We start from the raw sequence: 15,785 nt of genomic DNA on the forward strand, positions 1-15,785 counted from the left end.
TAAAATCTTCTACAAAAAGTACCCCCTTGGAAATTTTCCTGTGCAAAAGAAGAGTAATAGATCAACAACAACAAATTATCCACCAGCAACACCTTCATTCAAAAAAAGTCCTAGGTATGATTTTTACTAGTGGATGTTTGGGTGCTTTAGGTAACAGGGCATGTTACATGGTTTAGAACAGGGTAACAGTGTTCTTACCCACTCTGGTTACCCATTCTGTTTTTCATTCATTAGCAATTTCAGTTCCTCTCCCCATATTTTAGAACAGGAGACAAATTAATACTAAAAAAGTGATTTGTGAAATACACTTTCTTTCTAGACCATAGAAGAAGGCATTCAATCAAAATTTAGGGTAGCAAAAATTTTAGAATACATTTTTCCTCATATTCTTTTCATATTTTTCCTTGGGTTATAAGATTCAGAATGTGTAATGATGTCAGTAATACCTCTGAAATTTCATTTTTGGAGGATCTGAAGATCACTTGAGCGCTGCGGGCTGCTCTTCCGCAACTCTTTGAAAGTCACACAGCAATATTCTATTTCTTGTCTGTTCAATTCTAAAATCAATTACAGCCACGTTTTCTTTTGAGGATTGAATTCAGGGCACCTGCCACTAAGCTAAAACCCCACCCCTTTTTAAACTTTCTAAACTTATGAGACAGAGTCTTGCTAAATTGCTGAGGCTGGCCTTGAACCTGTGATCTTCCTAACCGACTACCACATATATCATTTGGAATGCTAGAGAAAGTCCTGTGTAACCATTTGCCAAACACCAAAATGTAAATCAAAGCTACTTAGATTTGCAGTGTTATAATATCTCCTTTTAAATGACATGAGGGAAGCTTTTAACTTAATGAGGCAGAGGGTCCTGGCATGCAAGTTACATTGTATTTTTCATTGCACAAGGCTAAATTATTGCTTTAGCTTCCTATATGGTACCCCAGTGGCCTCAAAGACACAATGTAGCTTCCAGAAATGCCTGCTTTTGTCTTAAGGCAATAACTTACTCCCTGGGACTATGCTTTGTGAAAATTACCCATAACATTTCTTACAGTTGGTAGAATTTCTTGAAGGTCATTCACAGATAATAACTGAACATTTTTATATTTAAAAACTCAGTTACATTGAAGTAGCAAGTCTGCAAACATTAATATACAAAAGGAAAAATGAACATTTCCTTTCCATCTATAACATTGAGAAAACAAAAAAATTCTGGTAAGAAATTAAATTATAGGGCATAGTTTCTGGTTTTTTTTCCCCCTGACATTTCTCCTCTGTTGTTGTAAACTATTTAAAATAAGTAAAAGTGGGCTTGCAGGGAGTGGTCTTTGAAGACTTAGAGTTATAATTATGAAATATACTAATTTAAATTTGTAAACCAGAATCTTAATGCTATTTTGAACATTAAATGTACAGACCCAAATATACAAGTGTGTATGAGAGTTATTTTTAAAAATAAGCTGTATTGTCTAATAAGGTAATATGAGAATTTAATCAAAGCAAAGCAAATAAAAAATGCCCTCACTAGTCAGTGTTGCAGCCTTTAGGGTAAATTTTAGAGCTTGACAAATTTCAAGGCAGAGACATTGCTCCAGGCTTTTTGCCAAACAATTCTTGGTAATCTGATGACAAGGGATGAAGCAAAAGAAAGAGCTGCTGCCTGGCTTAGTTAGATATGCATTTGCTAGAAGAGAAGCCAGTGCATTTTTTTAAGCAAACCATCAAAATCATAACTTAGACACACACACACTCAGTATGCTTTTACAAGTCTAGGAATATATGCATTAAAATACAACTGGGCTCAAAGGAAACACAGAAGTAGCAGACGCAGCTGGTGTTGGCTGTGTTTTTGCTACATCTTGAGTGCTTTTGATATACAGCAGCATTTTCCTCAATGGCTACAGCGGAAGGAATTCCATTATTCATATCTGGACAAGATTTAGAATCACCCTTATTTGGTTAAATCTAGGGACTGCTCAAAATCATCCATTCATAAATGGATGATTTGGGCTGCTATTGTCTGTAGTTTATTTGAGAGATTTAAATAAATATCTATTCTCCCCATAGTGCTAAAAGTGATTATGTAATATTATAGTGATATAAGAAAGTGAAATCAGACATGTTTATGAAAGGAAGATTGTTTTATAAGTTCTTTGGGGGAGAAAAATATAGAGTAAATAACTGGGTTTTTGGATATATAGGTTTTGGCCACTGGAGGGCTCTCATTTTTTTAAACGAATTCTTTAGAAAGCTGCTTGATGTAGCTGTAACTTCTACATCATCAATTTAAATCTTGGTATTGTAAAATCTATCTAGATTTCCTAGTTCACAAAATGGCATAATTTTCAAACCAAAAAAATAAAATGAAATCAGATTTAATTTACTATGTTCTTTCATTATTCCACAACAAAAAAATTTCATCACCAAAAAGGAGAAATGTGCTGTGTGCCTATTTTTTTTAATAATCATTTCATAACAAAGACTCATGTCAAAATTGCATGATTAATAATAACCTGCATATAAGAGTATAACAATCCTAATCTGGGAGTTAGATTCTACGTTTGACATCCTAAATAGTCTGCAGTATCAAAGCCCTGCCTTTGAGTGGTGCACTGTTGGATTTAACAGATGAGTAGATGTTACCTAGACAATGTAAGATGGGAAGAGCATTCAGAATTGAAGGTCTAGCAAGAGCAAAGATGAAACTTCACTGGAGGGTGAAGGGTGAAGTTAAAGTGAAAGGGGATAAATCTGGAGAAGTAAACAGGTAGTCACAAGTGAAAGTTCTTTTATATCATTCTAAGGGGTTTGCTCTCTATTCCTTAGAGGGTTGGTGCTCGGAGACCCTTCCCAGAGGAAGCAAAGCCTAATTAGAATCACTATCTATTCATGGGAGAGCCCAGTGCCAGTGATCAAAATGACCTTCCATCTTTCTTGCTTTCTTTGAATTCTCATGTATTTACATTTTGCTTCATTAATAAATCTTCGTTTCATTCAGCATAAAAGTATTTTTTTTCCAAATTTCCAGGAAGGTGCTCCATTTTATCCAAGAGCTTCTCATTCTGGACATACTGTTGATGTTTTCAGATTTGTAATTACAAATCCCTTTTGATTGAGAAGCACAGCAGGTAGCAAAGATCACTTAAAGTAGAAGTCACAAGAATGAATTAGATAAATTGACCATTCTGGATGATGATTTTAAAGAAGCAAAGAATGGAGGCAGAAGAGAGAGAATACTACAATAGTCTGCTCATAAATATTAGATTTAATTGATTCCATAATGTCTAGTTACCTGGAATATGATTTTGACCAGTGAGAGAAACTCCCATAATTTTTAAAATTTTGATTCTGTAGAATCTATTTGATGCAGCTGAATATTCCCAGCCTAGCTCCAAAATGGACATTTACCTCAGAAAAGCTTACATAAAAATAAATTGTATTTCTTCATTTTCCCAGCTCTTTCACTTATGAATTCCTATTAGGAGAGAGAGGAAAACTATGTCAACATAACAAGCACCTATAGCATCATGGTATTATTCCTGCAAGGTGCCTCCCATCTCTTCTATGACCCCTTGGCATTTTGTGCCAGTCTTCCATAAACACTCCAAGTTTTAGGTTTTCCTGGACATTTTGGTACTTTGTTTTTATAATGCACTTACACAATCCACCTTATCCAGCATCAGTAGATTGGAAGATACAGAATTGATAGATCACCTAGAAGAAAAACAAAAGAGGTAACATTCTGATACTCAAGGAGGACTTTTGTCCAGGTAGTCTGTTTAATGTGAAATTCAAAATAGATAATTACAACAGTGCTTCATCTAGAAGTGGCTATGATTCCAAATCCCTATGATTTGAATCTTAAATTGCTCTGACACATTAAGAGGAGCTCAGAAAGCTTCCTGTATCCCTGATGAAGCTACACTAACATTACACTTCTCCAACAATTTCAATTCAAATTTTAAATCTTGTAGAAACAAGCTTGTGCCATGTCCTATGTTGGTATTTGGGTGAATTGGAGAAATACTTATGTATCCAGTCCTATAAAAAGGCACATTAAACTATGATGGCTTGGTTTTGTTATCACAATCAGGACTAACTTTAATAAGCAGCTCTGTCTGTTACTAATTTCATCTAGGAAGAGACTTTCACAGTGGAAAAGAATTAATAAGATATTTAGTATTCAAATACAAAATAGTAACCAATCCAATTTAATCAGTTTGTTCATATACTCAGAACATTTAACACTCTGGAGTATCCACAGTATGTCTTTCTTCTTAAATATTCAGATATTTAACAAAAGGCTCTTGGTCCTAAGATCATAGATTCAGGCAATGAAATGGGGACACTACCCATAAAAATTACTAGGCCCAAATTGTTCCTTCTATGCTTTGTGGAACTTAACATACCAAGAGAGGAGATTCAGAATTCCCTCTCTCTTTTTGAGAGTAGAGTTGGTTTATTCCTTTGTATATTGGAATGATCTTCCATGACAATGTCAACTCTGCTGCCATCTTGCCTACTCTTTAAATATATAGATCTTCTTCAGTTAGCCACATCGAATATCAGCACTTCTAGTAACTGTCAACAAATGTAACCTTGAGCTGACTGTACTAAGATTATGGTCAACCCACCTTCCCTAAGTGTTGTCAGACATTACATGCCACAGCTCTTTGGTTCACTCTTCTAGTAACCACCACATATTTCTGTAAGGTCATTACTGAGTAGCCACTTATTGTTGTACCCTTGATTTCTGTTACAGTTTACATAATACATGACTCTTTGGGAAAATAAAGAAAGAATGGCTTGAATAACTGCAGGAATGTCATGCTAAGTGCTACTTGACGTCTTCAGAACAAGGAGCTATGCCACACAGCTCTTTAGGATTTGTTCCAGAAAAAAGTTTATCTTTTAGGATTAGCTTCTAAGCTTTCTTTATTGGACGAGGAAAACTATGTAATACATCAATTCCCACTTTTATTTTGACTGCCTCAATTCTTGGAGCTAAGTTGAATGCTAAGTTGTTATTAATGATCTAATTTTTGGTGCTTTTTATAATTATTGTTTTCAAAATTTGTTTTAGATCACACCATGTGAAGTCCCTTTTGTTTCCTCTTTCATAACACTTATGAGGGCAGAATTCTTTCCTTTTTTACTCTCTTGTGATCTCTGACTCAGTTCATAATTGCTTAGTGGTCTATGGTTGCTTGTTCTTGAACAGAGAACATGCTTGTGGAATTACCATTACTTTGCACAGTCTTGTATTTTTAGGGGTTTTTGGTCTTGTATTTTTAAATAATCAATGATTCCATTTTGAATATAGGTTGTGAAACTTTAAACCATCAGAAATAACTAGCAAGTCTATTGAGAATAATTAACACATGAAAATAGTAACAATTCTTAGGGACATTTTGAAACCATGATTTCCCTAAAGAATTTAATGATATCCTTCTACCACTCCCCCTTTATTTTTGCCCATACCTATATATATATTGTTATCAAGTCACAGTTTATATTATTTGAGTTTTAACTTTGTTAGAGTTTGCATCTGAGGACTTTAGGCAGAACAGTTAAGCAAAAAGGTCATGCTTGATTACCAAGTGTTTATGTCATCACTTTGTCCTATTCTTGAAACCAAGGCCATTAGTCAAGTACGTGAGGAGAATTGTATAGGCCAAGGAGGACTGTGTCTGTGAGGCTGGCTTTATAAGAACTGGGATGAGTCAGACAAACCATCACTTACAGGAGCTGCTTCTTCCTTCATAGAAATCTCCTGACATGTGAGGAGAGCAAATTTGGAGTCATGAAGTGATTGTCCAAGATAAGAACAAATCCATCTAAATGGGAGTCTGAAACCCAGGTCTCCTAATTTATAATCCTGAACTCTTTCCAAGACATGTCTCAGATGTTTCTCATAAGTTGTCTTAAATAATATATTGAGACAGAAAGGGTGATCAAGCATCCCTTACTGTTGTGATAAATTGCAGAGCACTATTTTGGGGCATGGGGAGTGGTCACTTGTCTCTTGTGCCAAAACATAGCCAATGTGTTTTGAGGTATGCTTATAAAATGAATAGGCCAAAGGGATGAGGGAGAAGGCATGTGAAACTTCATGAATTATAATACACAACTGAAAAGAAAATTGTTAGAAATCAATGGCAAATCAACTTGGTAAAGTATTATATGGTCATTATACATTTAAACTTGGTATATATCCTTCCATGAGATAGACCAATGACTTCCTATAAACTGTGTGATATTCATTTAACTTCTTTAACTTCTTATTCTCATGTGTTAAATTGGGATGATAATAGGACTGCCATCCAGGGGTGTTGAGAAGATTTGATGCAATATTAACCCAGATAGAACTTATAAGATAAGCATGTTGTCCATAGTAAGAATGATGTGTAAAAATTTTTGATGATTTGGGGAGATGCAGATGTCATAATGTAACATTAACAAATGCTAGCATGCTAAATCATGCAGTTGATTACAATTATATAGATATGTAGATAGAAGAAAATAATTTAGAAGGAAATATTTGTCCTACTTATCTTGAAATTATTAGCTATTGAGATTATTTCCTTCCTTTTTTGTATTCACTTGTATCACATAAATTTTCTACAAAATAACATACAAAATGTGTTCATAAATATATAAAATTCAAAAAGGTAAATATCACAGTTCTCTCCTTTGTATCCTAACAATTCTTGGCTTTGGGGAGGCAACTGGTGTAGTTTTTTTTGCTTAAAAATCTTTATCTAGCAATGTGCATCTCATATGCACTAAGGAAACAGTACCATTCTATTCTAGTCCAAATCCTTTCTAGCCTTTTAGACCAGTTCATTCATCTGTAATGAAAATTTAGCAGTTAGAGAGTAACATGATCCTGTTCTCAGGTGTTGAGCTCTATAAATCTTGATTCATAGAAGTTCATTTCCTTTTTCAGAACCCATATCATTCTTTTAGCAAAGAAAAAGTTCAGAAGAATCATGATCTTTGAAGGACACAGGAGTGTGTAACTTCAGGGAGGTGGCATTGAAAACTCCAAGCGTGCTCTGTAGTGTCTCATCACTACAGAAATAAAAAGCAGCAGGGAGAGTCTTCTGGGCCCCTCTGTGATTAGCTGTATTGAACAGCAATAAACAAGGAACTGTTGTCATTAATTTGGCAGTGCTTACACTCATCAGTAAACATTATTACACCTTGACGTTTTCAGTGGTGCTCAGCTTACCTGTAAACATTTCCCCCACCAGTTCACCTTGCTCTTGCCTTATAATTATGAATCATTGTATGAATTAATCTAAATGAAGGCATTATACCCACAAACATTAATCATGGCTGGGAGAGTTCTTAATGTGTAAATCAATTATAATAAGTCAGCCTTCATGGTATACTCATAGTGCTTTTGAAAACAAGTATCGGAGCAAATGATATTCCATGCTTGTATAATTATGTCAAAAGGAACCCCAATATTGTCTGGAACTATGATGCACTAATTAAAAATTTTTAAAATATGCACATTTTTATGACAAATTATTCCCTCTGCATACCTCCTTCATCTTTTTGGCAATATAATTTTCTAATATTAGACTGGATCCAGCTCCTCTCTGACCTGGGTCACCAAATGTTAGAGCTGAGAGTAGGCTTATATATCATGTACTGAATAGTTCAATCTCTTCATTTTATAGAAGAGAAACAAAGGCCTAGAGAGATTAGCTTTGTCCAAGAGCACAAAGGCAAAGATTATCCCAGTCCTGTTCTATTCTTGTACATCTTATGGCCTTTTGATAATTAATACCAACCATTTTTTTGGCCCATATAATGATTGGGCACCGTCACGTACTGCATTTTATGGAGTTCATCCTACTTCAAAGTATTTGTTTACATCACCATGAAATCATTTTAGTGAGGAAAATTCAGGGACAGAAGCACTAAGAGTTGGTCCAAAAAACATTTTAAATCAGTGGTGACTATAAATCACTATTTTATTCAAACACAGCATCAGATGATTCTCTATACATAACATGGAATAGACAAATGGAAGTGTATTCTTCAAGAATAGGAGCAGATCAAGCACAATTCTGTGACTCAAGTATTCGTCCCTATTCTTTCTGCCCATTTGCTTTTGGAGGCATATATCAAATCTTTCAGTGTTAGGAAGTAAGATTTTTTGGTGTTCTCAAGGGTAGGACTTTTGTTGTTTTCAAGGGTTTTGCATTGCAGATGAAGATAAAACTTCAATCTAGTGTCATGTTGAAACATAAGAAAATATTTACTCATAATCTTGAGTTAGCGTTTTTTACGTTCATGAAAGAATTGGTCAAATGAATGGTCCTTGATAATAGAGATTTTTTAAATTAAAAAATTCCTTTTTTCATTCATTCTCCATCTACCTTGATCACTAACCAGAAACTGATTTCTGATTAGCTCTGTAGATGCTGTCTCTACCCAAGGGGAAATTCACAGAGCATCGGGGAGACACACACAGGCAGGTCATCATGATCACATGTGACAGATACAATGGAAGGCCCGAAAGGGATAGCGAAAGAGGCAGAGTCAAAACTCAAAAGATAACCACAAGTTTGATGAGCTTGTTGTAGATGGGATGGAGTTTAATATGTGAATGCAAAGTAATATTCTGGAAGAAATAAATGTAAGAAGTATTGGGGTGGTAAGAGAATATTTTGTTTTTAGGGAGCTGAAATTGTTTAGTTTTGCTAGAGCATAAAATCTGTTGTAATGAGTGGTATAAAATAAGACTGAAAATGTATCATATAAGAAGTATTGTAAGTATCATACAGGGTAAAGTATCATTAAAGGAATTTAAGACTGTGTTAAGAAGGTTAAAATTTATGTTGCAGCATTTAAGAATTATAAGCAGACAATGGCACAATCTAACCTCAATGTTAGAAAAACTACCATTGCCATGGTCTCTTAGCGGGGAATCCCCTAGACCAGGAAGAACAGCAAAGAGAAAATAACAACACAAATTCTAAGTAAGAAATATGTTCTGAGAGAATCACAATGATAATGGCAGTAAAATAAAAAATAGGATGAGTCTAAAATATACTTCACAAATAGACATCATTTAGAGATTTTATGAAAGGTCAGGAGTGAAAGAGATGGAGAATGGTTCCCAGATTCTTGCTGTGGCAAGAGAGTGGTTGGTAATCATTTTCAGTGATAGGAAATGTGGGAAAGGATTCACTTGTGGGGAGAATGAACATGGTGAACACAATGAATTCAGCAGCTTTGGATATTTCAGGTTGGACACTTTGGTGGGATATCTATATAAAAAATTTCCTGTAGTTGAAGTGGTGAAATGTCAAAGGAGAGACTTTAGTTTAAAGTCCTTGGTGTACCCATGATTAATGTAATAAAACAAGTGACTTTTCTCAGGAAGCACATATACCAAAAGGAAGAGAAGGCTAAGAAGAATGCTAATGGACCCTAGGGATGACTGAGGAAAGGGAATTGCATCATCAAATGACACTGGGAAGAATTAGACAGAGAGAGAAACCAAGAGGGAAGGGTTCTACAGAAACAAAGAAAAGAGCTTTTTTTTTGCTTGTTTGCTACTTTGCTTTTTATTTATTTATTTTTTAAGTATTGGCAAGTAGTGTTTCATGAAACAAAGAAGATTGGTGAGGACAGAAAAGTATCTACTGAATTCTGTAATTTAGAGATCAATGGCGGCCCTGTTGGGAGTAGGTTCAGTGGAACGATGGGAAGGCACTGGACTGCATTAGGCTGCAGAGTGAAAAGGAGACAGAGATGTGCACACAGCTAACAGAAGACTGCTATTCTGGAAACTCAATGGTGTAAAAAGTTAAAAAGGATGTAACCAAAAAAGTACTTAGTCAAAGGACTTTTTTTTTTTTAATACCATTTTTAAATAAGACAGACTTGAAAACATTTAAATGCTTATATGAAAATAAAACATTCATGGATATGGGTAATTTGAAGACTCAAAAAAGAAGAACTGATAAAGTTCCTGAACACATTGAAGAAGGCAATCCACAGAACAGGCATTTCTATGCAATACATCTTACTTATTATAACCCAAGATGCACCTTGCTGCTGTGTTTGGCCTATAATTTAAATTTTTTAAGTTAAAAATACATATTTGGAGTGACTGATTACTTTGAGACTATTTCATGAAAATATCCTTTAAAAAGTCAAGTATTTATGGAAAATTTCAGATGCTATTGTTCCTATATTGGTAAATATGATGTTAACCTTGAAAAACCTTCTACTCTTATTGTATGAATGATTACACAGTGGTTAAAACCAGATTTATTCAAGGTCATTATATGTTACAACAACATACATTAATAAATTCAGCAGAAAACATTTTTTGGAAAGAACTAAATTATGTGGTAACTGGCACTGTATTCTTAATAAAGAAATCAGAATTAGCTCACTCTCAGGTTTCTAGCAGGATTAGTCATAGTAGCTAAGATATGGAATCAACCTACACATCTATAAAAAAATGAATGAATAACAAAATTGTAGTGTGTGTGTGTGTGTATATGTGTGTTTAAATAAATAGAGATGCATAGATATATATCTACAATGGAATACTACACAACAATGACATGGATGAACTTGGAGGATATTATTCCAAGTAAAATAAGCCAGGCAGAAAAAGACAAACACTGCATAATCTCACTTATGTACAGAACTTATAAAAGCTGAGAGTAGAATGGTAGTTGCCAAGGGTTGGGGATGGGGTGGGGAGTAAAGGGGAGATATTGGTCAAAGGATACAAAATTTCAATGAGACGGGACAAATAAGTTGTGAAGATCTGTTGTACAGAGTGGTGACTGTAGTTAACAGTAATACATACTTGAAAGTGCTAAGAGGATAGATGTTCAATGTTCTTACCACAAAAAAAGTATGGGAGATGATGCCTCTGTTAATTTGCTTCATCTAATCTGGTCACAAAGTATATACATATGAAAACATCACATGGTGCAGTATGTATGTAATTTTATTGTTTATTATACTTCAATAAAATTGGAATGTGTGTGTGGCGGGGAGAGAAATCAGAACTAGCCTATACCTTTAGCTTACATTTTCAACTAGTATGTTTTACCTTCAATGGAATAGCCTTGAAAAATTGTTACAGTAAGCCACATTAGTTTGATAAAAAATTCTATCATTTGGTGTTATGTGGGTAATAGCAAACTCTCTTGAAAATATGAAAGAGTGTTCTTCTGAAAAGTGCTACAGGATAGCAGACATAGCTGTATGTTCAGGCCTGTGACAGGACACTTTGGGGAAGAGCTCTTGTGGACAGGACCACTGGGGCACAAGTCACATGGAATACATCAGAGCTACATAACATGATACCCCTACTGGTGTAGGACCAAGGCCCAGAAAATGCAGGCTTTACCAAAACAGGGAAGAAAACTCTAATTCAGGAACCAGGGTCTGAGCCTCAAAGAAAATGAGACAGGCAGACTTTTCAGGACTTCAATTTGGGTTATATAGAGACTGCGATAAGTATCAGAAGCAAATCAAAGGGAACTCCATTTACAATGTAGACTTGGATTTTTGAGGATTATTCTGGCAGATGGAAGTCATTTCAAAACATATACATATATATATATTCATATATACATATATGAATGACAACTTTTTTTCTTTGCTTAGCACAAAGACACTTTTTATCTTTCTGAATTTTCTGCATCTCTAGTTTTCACCAGATATTCTCAGAGCTCAAAGAGTTTATTCTTTGCGGAGAACATTCTAGGCTAGAAGCAGTAACTACAATCAGTACAAGTATTAGAAATAAACGCACTAATACAAATGTCCTCAAATTCGTTCATTAATTCAATCAATACTTTTGCGCTCTTGTTATATGGCAGACATCGTGCTGTGGGCTGGCCATGGGCCAGGCCAAAAACCAGGAGTCAGCTAATGGCTCAAGGAATTAAGTGCATGCTGAGAGAGCAGGCATTATGTGTAGCAAGAAATGCAGTCACATTACTGAATGAGGCATCAGGGTTGTTTTCTGAAAGTTGCATTTTTAAAACCATAATTCTTCCAAATGTGTTGAAAATTGTCCTCAGAAGCTATTTTAACTTTACACAGACGCAGCGCTTTTATAACAGGAAAATGTTCATATTTTCAGCTCAAGTTTTTAAGTGGGGAAAACATGGCAGATGATTTTTGCTAAGCACAAGAGATTGATTTGAACTGAATTTTAATTAAAATTACTCAAAGGCCTAATGAATAGTTTTTCGTGGCTGAGTCCAGGGGATAGGGAAAAGTATCCACCTGTTTAAAAAAAAAAAAAAAAGTATCAAATTTAAATCAAGAGAACAAGAAAAATAGAAGGTAACCTAGTACCAATCAGTTACGTCATGAGGTTTTCCTGAATGTCGCAATGGAAAGATAGTTTTCATTTTACCTTTGCCAGTTACAAATATATTCATTTATGAAGATACTAAGTTCAATAAATTAGCAATGATGTAAAATCTTATTCTGGAAAAAGCAGAGCACATTGACACATTAACATTTCTATAAAAAGTGCCTACTGACTATTTTTAGTATTTATTTTTTGCATTTTTGAACAGCAACTGCCTCTTCTATAATGATGGTTTGACAACACAACTGACTATATATAAATTTAGACTATAACACTATGTTTGAATAAATGAATTAGGAAAGCATCAAACTTTTTTTTCACATGCCAAGTGTCAATGCAATTTTTTCAAGTCTAATTATTTTTAACCATGGAAATGTTTGTTCCCCAAAAAGAGAGGTATAGAGAATGCTGATGTGTTAAGTACAGTTGAAATTTAATAGAAACTTAATTAGCAAGTATTGTTTAAAAAAAAATCAGTGCTATCTTAGTTACTTTGAGAAATAAACAGATGAATTGCACAGCACTGTGACTCACCCAGATCTCACACTATATGGTGGGAAATAGCTGTGATAAGTGCTTTAATAGCTGAATAAATAACATCCAGGCTGAAAGTACAGCAGGGCACAGGGGGATTAATTCCAGTGGACCATGCCCTTTAAATGATGGACATGCATGGCCCATCAGGTACCATAGAGAATAATAGTACAAACATATGACATGGCCCTTCCGTCAAGGAACTTATTTTCCTGGGAAGATAAGATATTTATACATAAAATAGAGAACTCTATAAACAAACAAAACATTATAAAATGTACAGTTACCTATAAAAAACAAAAGAGTTTGTTCAGAAAGTAAAGGCCCTAGGAGTTCACTAGGGGAACAAATGGGTATTGACAGGAGAGATTAAATGACATCTTGGAAAAGATGGACCATGAGTCAAGCTGGAAAGTGCTGGAACTATTTGTAGAAGATGCAAAAGTTTGAAATGATGAAAAGACTGAATGAAGGGAGGACTGTTCCATGAATTTCAGAGACTTACCTGGCTGAGGTCTTCTTCAAGCTGCATGGGGAGAACATATTGGCTGCATGAAGGATGGGTGGGATGTGGTACCGCCCTTGAATGCCAAGATGAAGTATCTGGACTTGACCTGATAAGACCAGGAAATTCCTGCAGTTTGTCAAATAGCCTAGTGATAGGTGGAAGCAGCTAGAAAGATTAGGCTGGCAGTTATTGCTTTTCTGAAGAATTGTTTTATATAGAGTTCTTCTAAACAGTTTGGAATCTGTAAAGCATTAGACAGATATACAGTGTTATTATTACTTGAGATGCACAGAGAGAACTAATGAGTTTGTAAAGAACCCTAACACTTGGGAAAGTGTTCTGTGGAACCTTACAACTGAGACCTATAAGAAACTATTTAGTCACCCTGTTCTACCATAAAGGAGTAGATGAAAAACAGAATGGATTAACAGTTGTTAAAAATAATCTGAGAGACCCTAAAGTGGAAATGCTTCACACACAAAAAAAGATTTCCATCCAAAATGCACTTATCTCTGATATTTTAAGGAGCTTCAGAAGGTACCTTGACATCAAAAAAGGAAATTTCCTTTTGTAAGATTTTTTTAATGAGAAAATATATTTGGGGATTACAAACTAGTTTAATTTTAGTACATAAGAAGAATGAAACCCAACAGGTTGCAAAGAACCAGAACATTAAATGTAGGTAGTAATCAACAAGATCTTATGAAGGGAAAATCAGGGCAGATCAGTTCAATATCCGCCCAGAACAAAGTAATAGATCCTAATGATAGGAAGTTATAAAGTAGCTGAGGTTTCGTTAAGACTTTGGGGTCTGCTCTACTTGACATCCTTTCTTATAAACTACACAAATACGATCTGTGGGTGTTGCACATGGAGAAAGATGGTGATAACATATCCAGATATTGCTTATTGATCAAGGATGTCTCACCGTTAATGTGGAAACATTGTAGCTGATAAGCTCAGTTGTCAGAGGTGTGTTAATGATGTCAAAGTCCCAGAATCGCCTTCCATGTGAACTTGCTTTATCCTGGAATCACATTACCAGCTAGGCTCCCTCCTGCCCACTGACTCAAAGTATATATTGTTGTCACTAGAGAACCCAGAATAAAATGATAGTAGTACAAAACTAAATCCTCACTAGTAGAAGGGGGGAAAATATCCCCATAAATCCTGCTTGGGCAATATCTGCATGCACAGAGTTTGAATCAAAACAATAACAACAAAGAAACAAGTCTGCTCATTCGAAATATCTACCACATCAAGAAAGATGAGATTTAAGTGACTTGAACTTTTCATTTGATGGGTCAAAACAAACTAACAATTTCACTGTTGAGACCAAGAATATTTGGTGAGAACTTATCACAGTTTGGGAACTAACAATCATTCTAAGTGTACCTGTGTATGGTGTGTTTGCTTCCCTTGTCCCACTGAAATCTTCACAACTCCTTTCATCCCAGGAGATCAGATTCTTCCTAGCTCTGCAGGAGCCCCTTCCCAGAGAAGTTCCCATAGCATCTTGATGTCCTGTTGTCTCTTCCCAGCTACGGTCCAGGTGGCTATCCAACACATTAAGCTCGGTCCACCAAAATCCATATGTCCTACAGATCACAGAGGGACAGATCATACAAAAATTCCTTTTCAATATTTGCAGTAAAATTACTCTCAGGCCTCTGTCTCCATCCTCTTTATAACACCCAGTCCACTGTTCTTTGCCCTTGGCCTCTATGAAGCACAGTGCTCCACGTCAACTTCCTGGATCCAGGAAGAATGACATACTTGATTTCTGCCAGTGCAGCTGTGTTTATGGAGATTCCACCCACAGCCCAGCTTCTCTTTTGGATGTGTGCTCCATCTGGGCAAAATACGGAAGAAAATTTTCCTTCAAATTCTCTATTGAATGTCTTTATTATGAATGATTTCCCGATGCTGCTTCTATTTCTTCTAGCATTAGCTACTTTTAGGAATCTCCTGGTACATCTTCTGTCTGAATGTATACTAATTTTTTAAAATATGAGTTCAAGTGTCCTAAAATAACTATAAAACGCTAAGGTATTTGTCATTTCTGTAGATTTTATGGGAGACATTTAAAATTCTTCTTCTATGGGCAAAGCATATAGCTCAAGGGTATTGCCTAACATGGGTCCATCCCCAATTGTCCATCCCCAATACATCAAAAATAAGGAAAGAAAGAAAGAAAGAAAGAAAGAAAGAAAGAAAGAAAGAAAGAAAGAATAATAAAATTCTACTTATGCCTTCTTTCTCTGTTAAACAATATCTCTAAATCACCTTATTTTTAATAAAATAAGAAGTTGAAAGATACAAAACATCACTGTGCTAAATGAATCTACTGAAATGTTTTGAAAC

At 35.2% G+C, this 15,785-nt stretch overlaps 1 protein-coding gene across 14 annotated transcripts in view; it reads left to right on the forward strand.

The window, feature by feature from the left end:
• Window positions 1–15,785, forward strand: part of DTNA (dystrobrevin alpha) — a 357,757-nt gene that overhangs the window by 105,864 nt on the left and 236,108 nt on the right. The gene's annotated exons all lie outside the window — the stretch shown is intronic.

The sequence above is a fragment of the Sciurus vulgaris genome (assembly GCF_902686455.1).
Source record: "Sciurus vulgaris genome assembly, chromosome: 13".
Classification (NCBI taxonomy): Eukaryota; Metazoa; Chordata; class Mammalia; order Rodentia; family Sciuridae; genus Sciurus; species Sciurus vulgaris.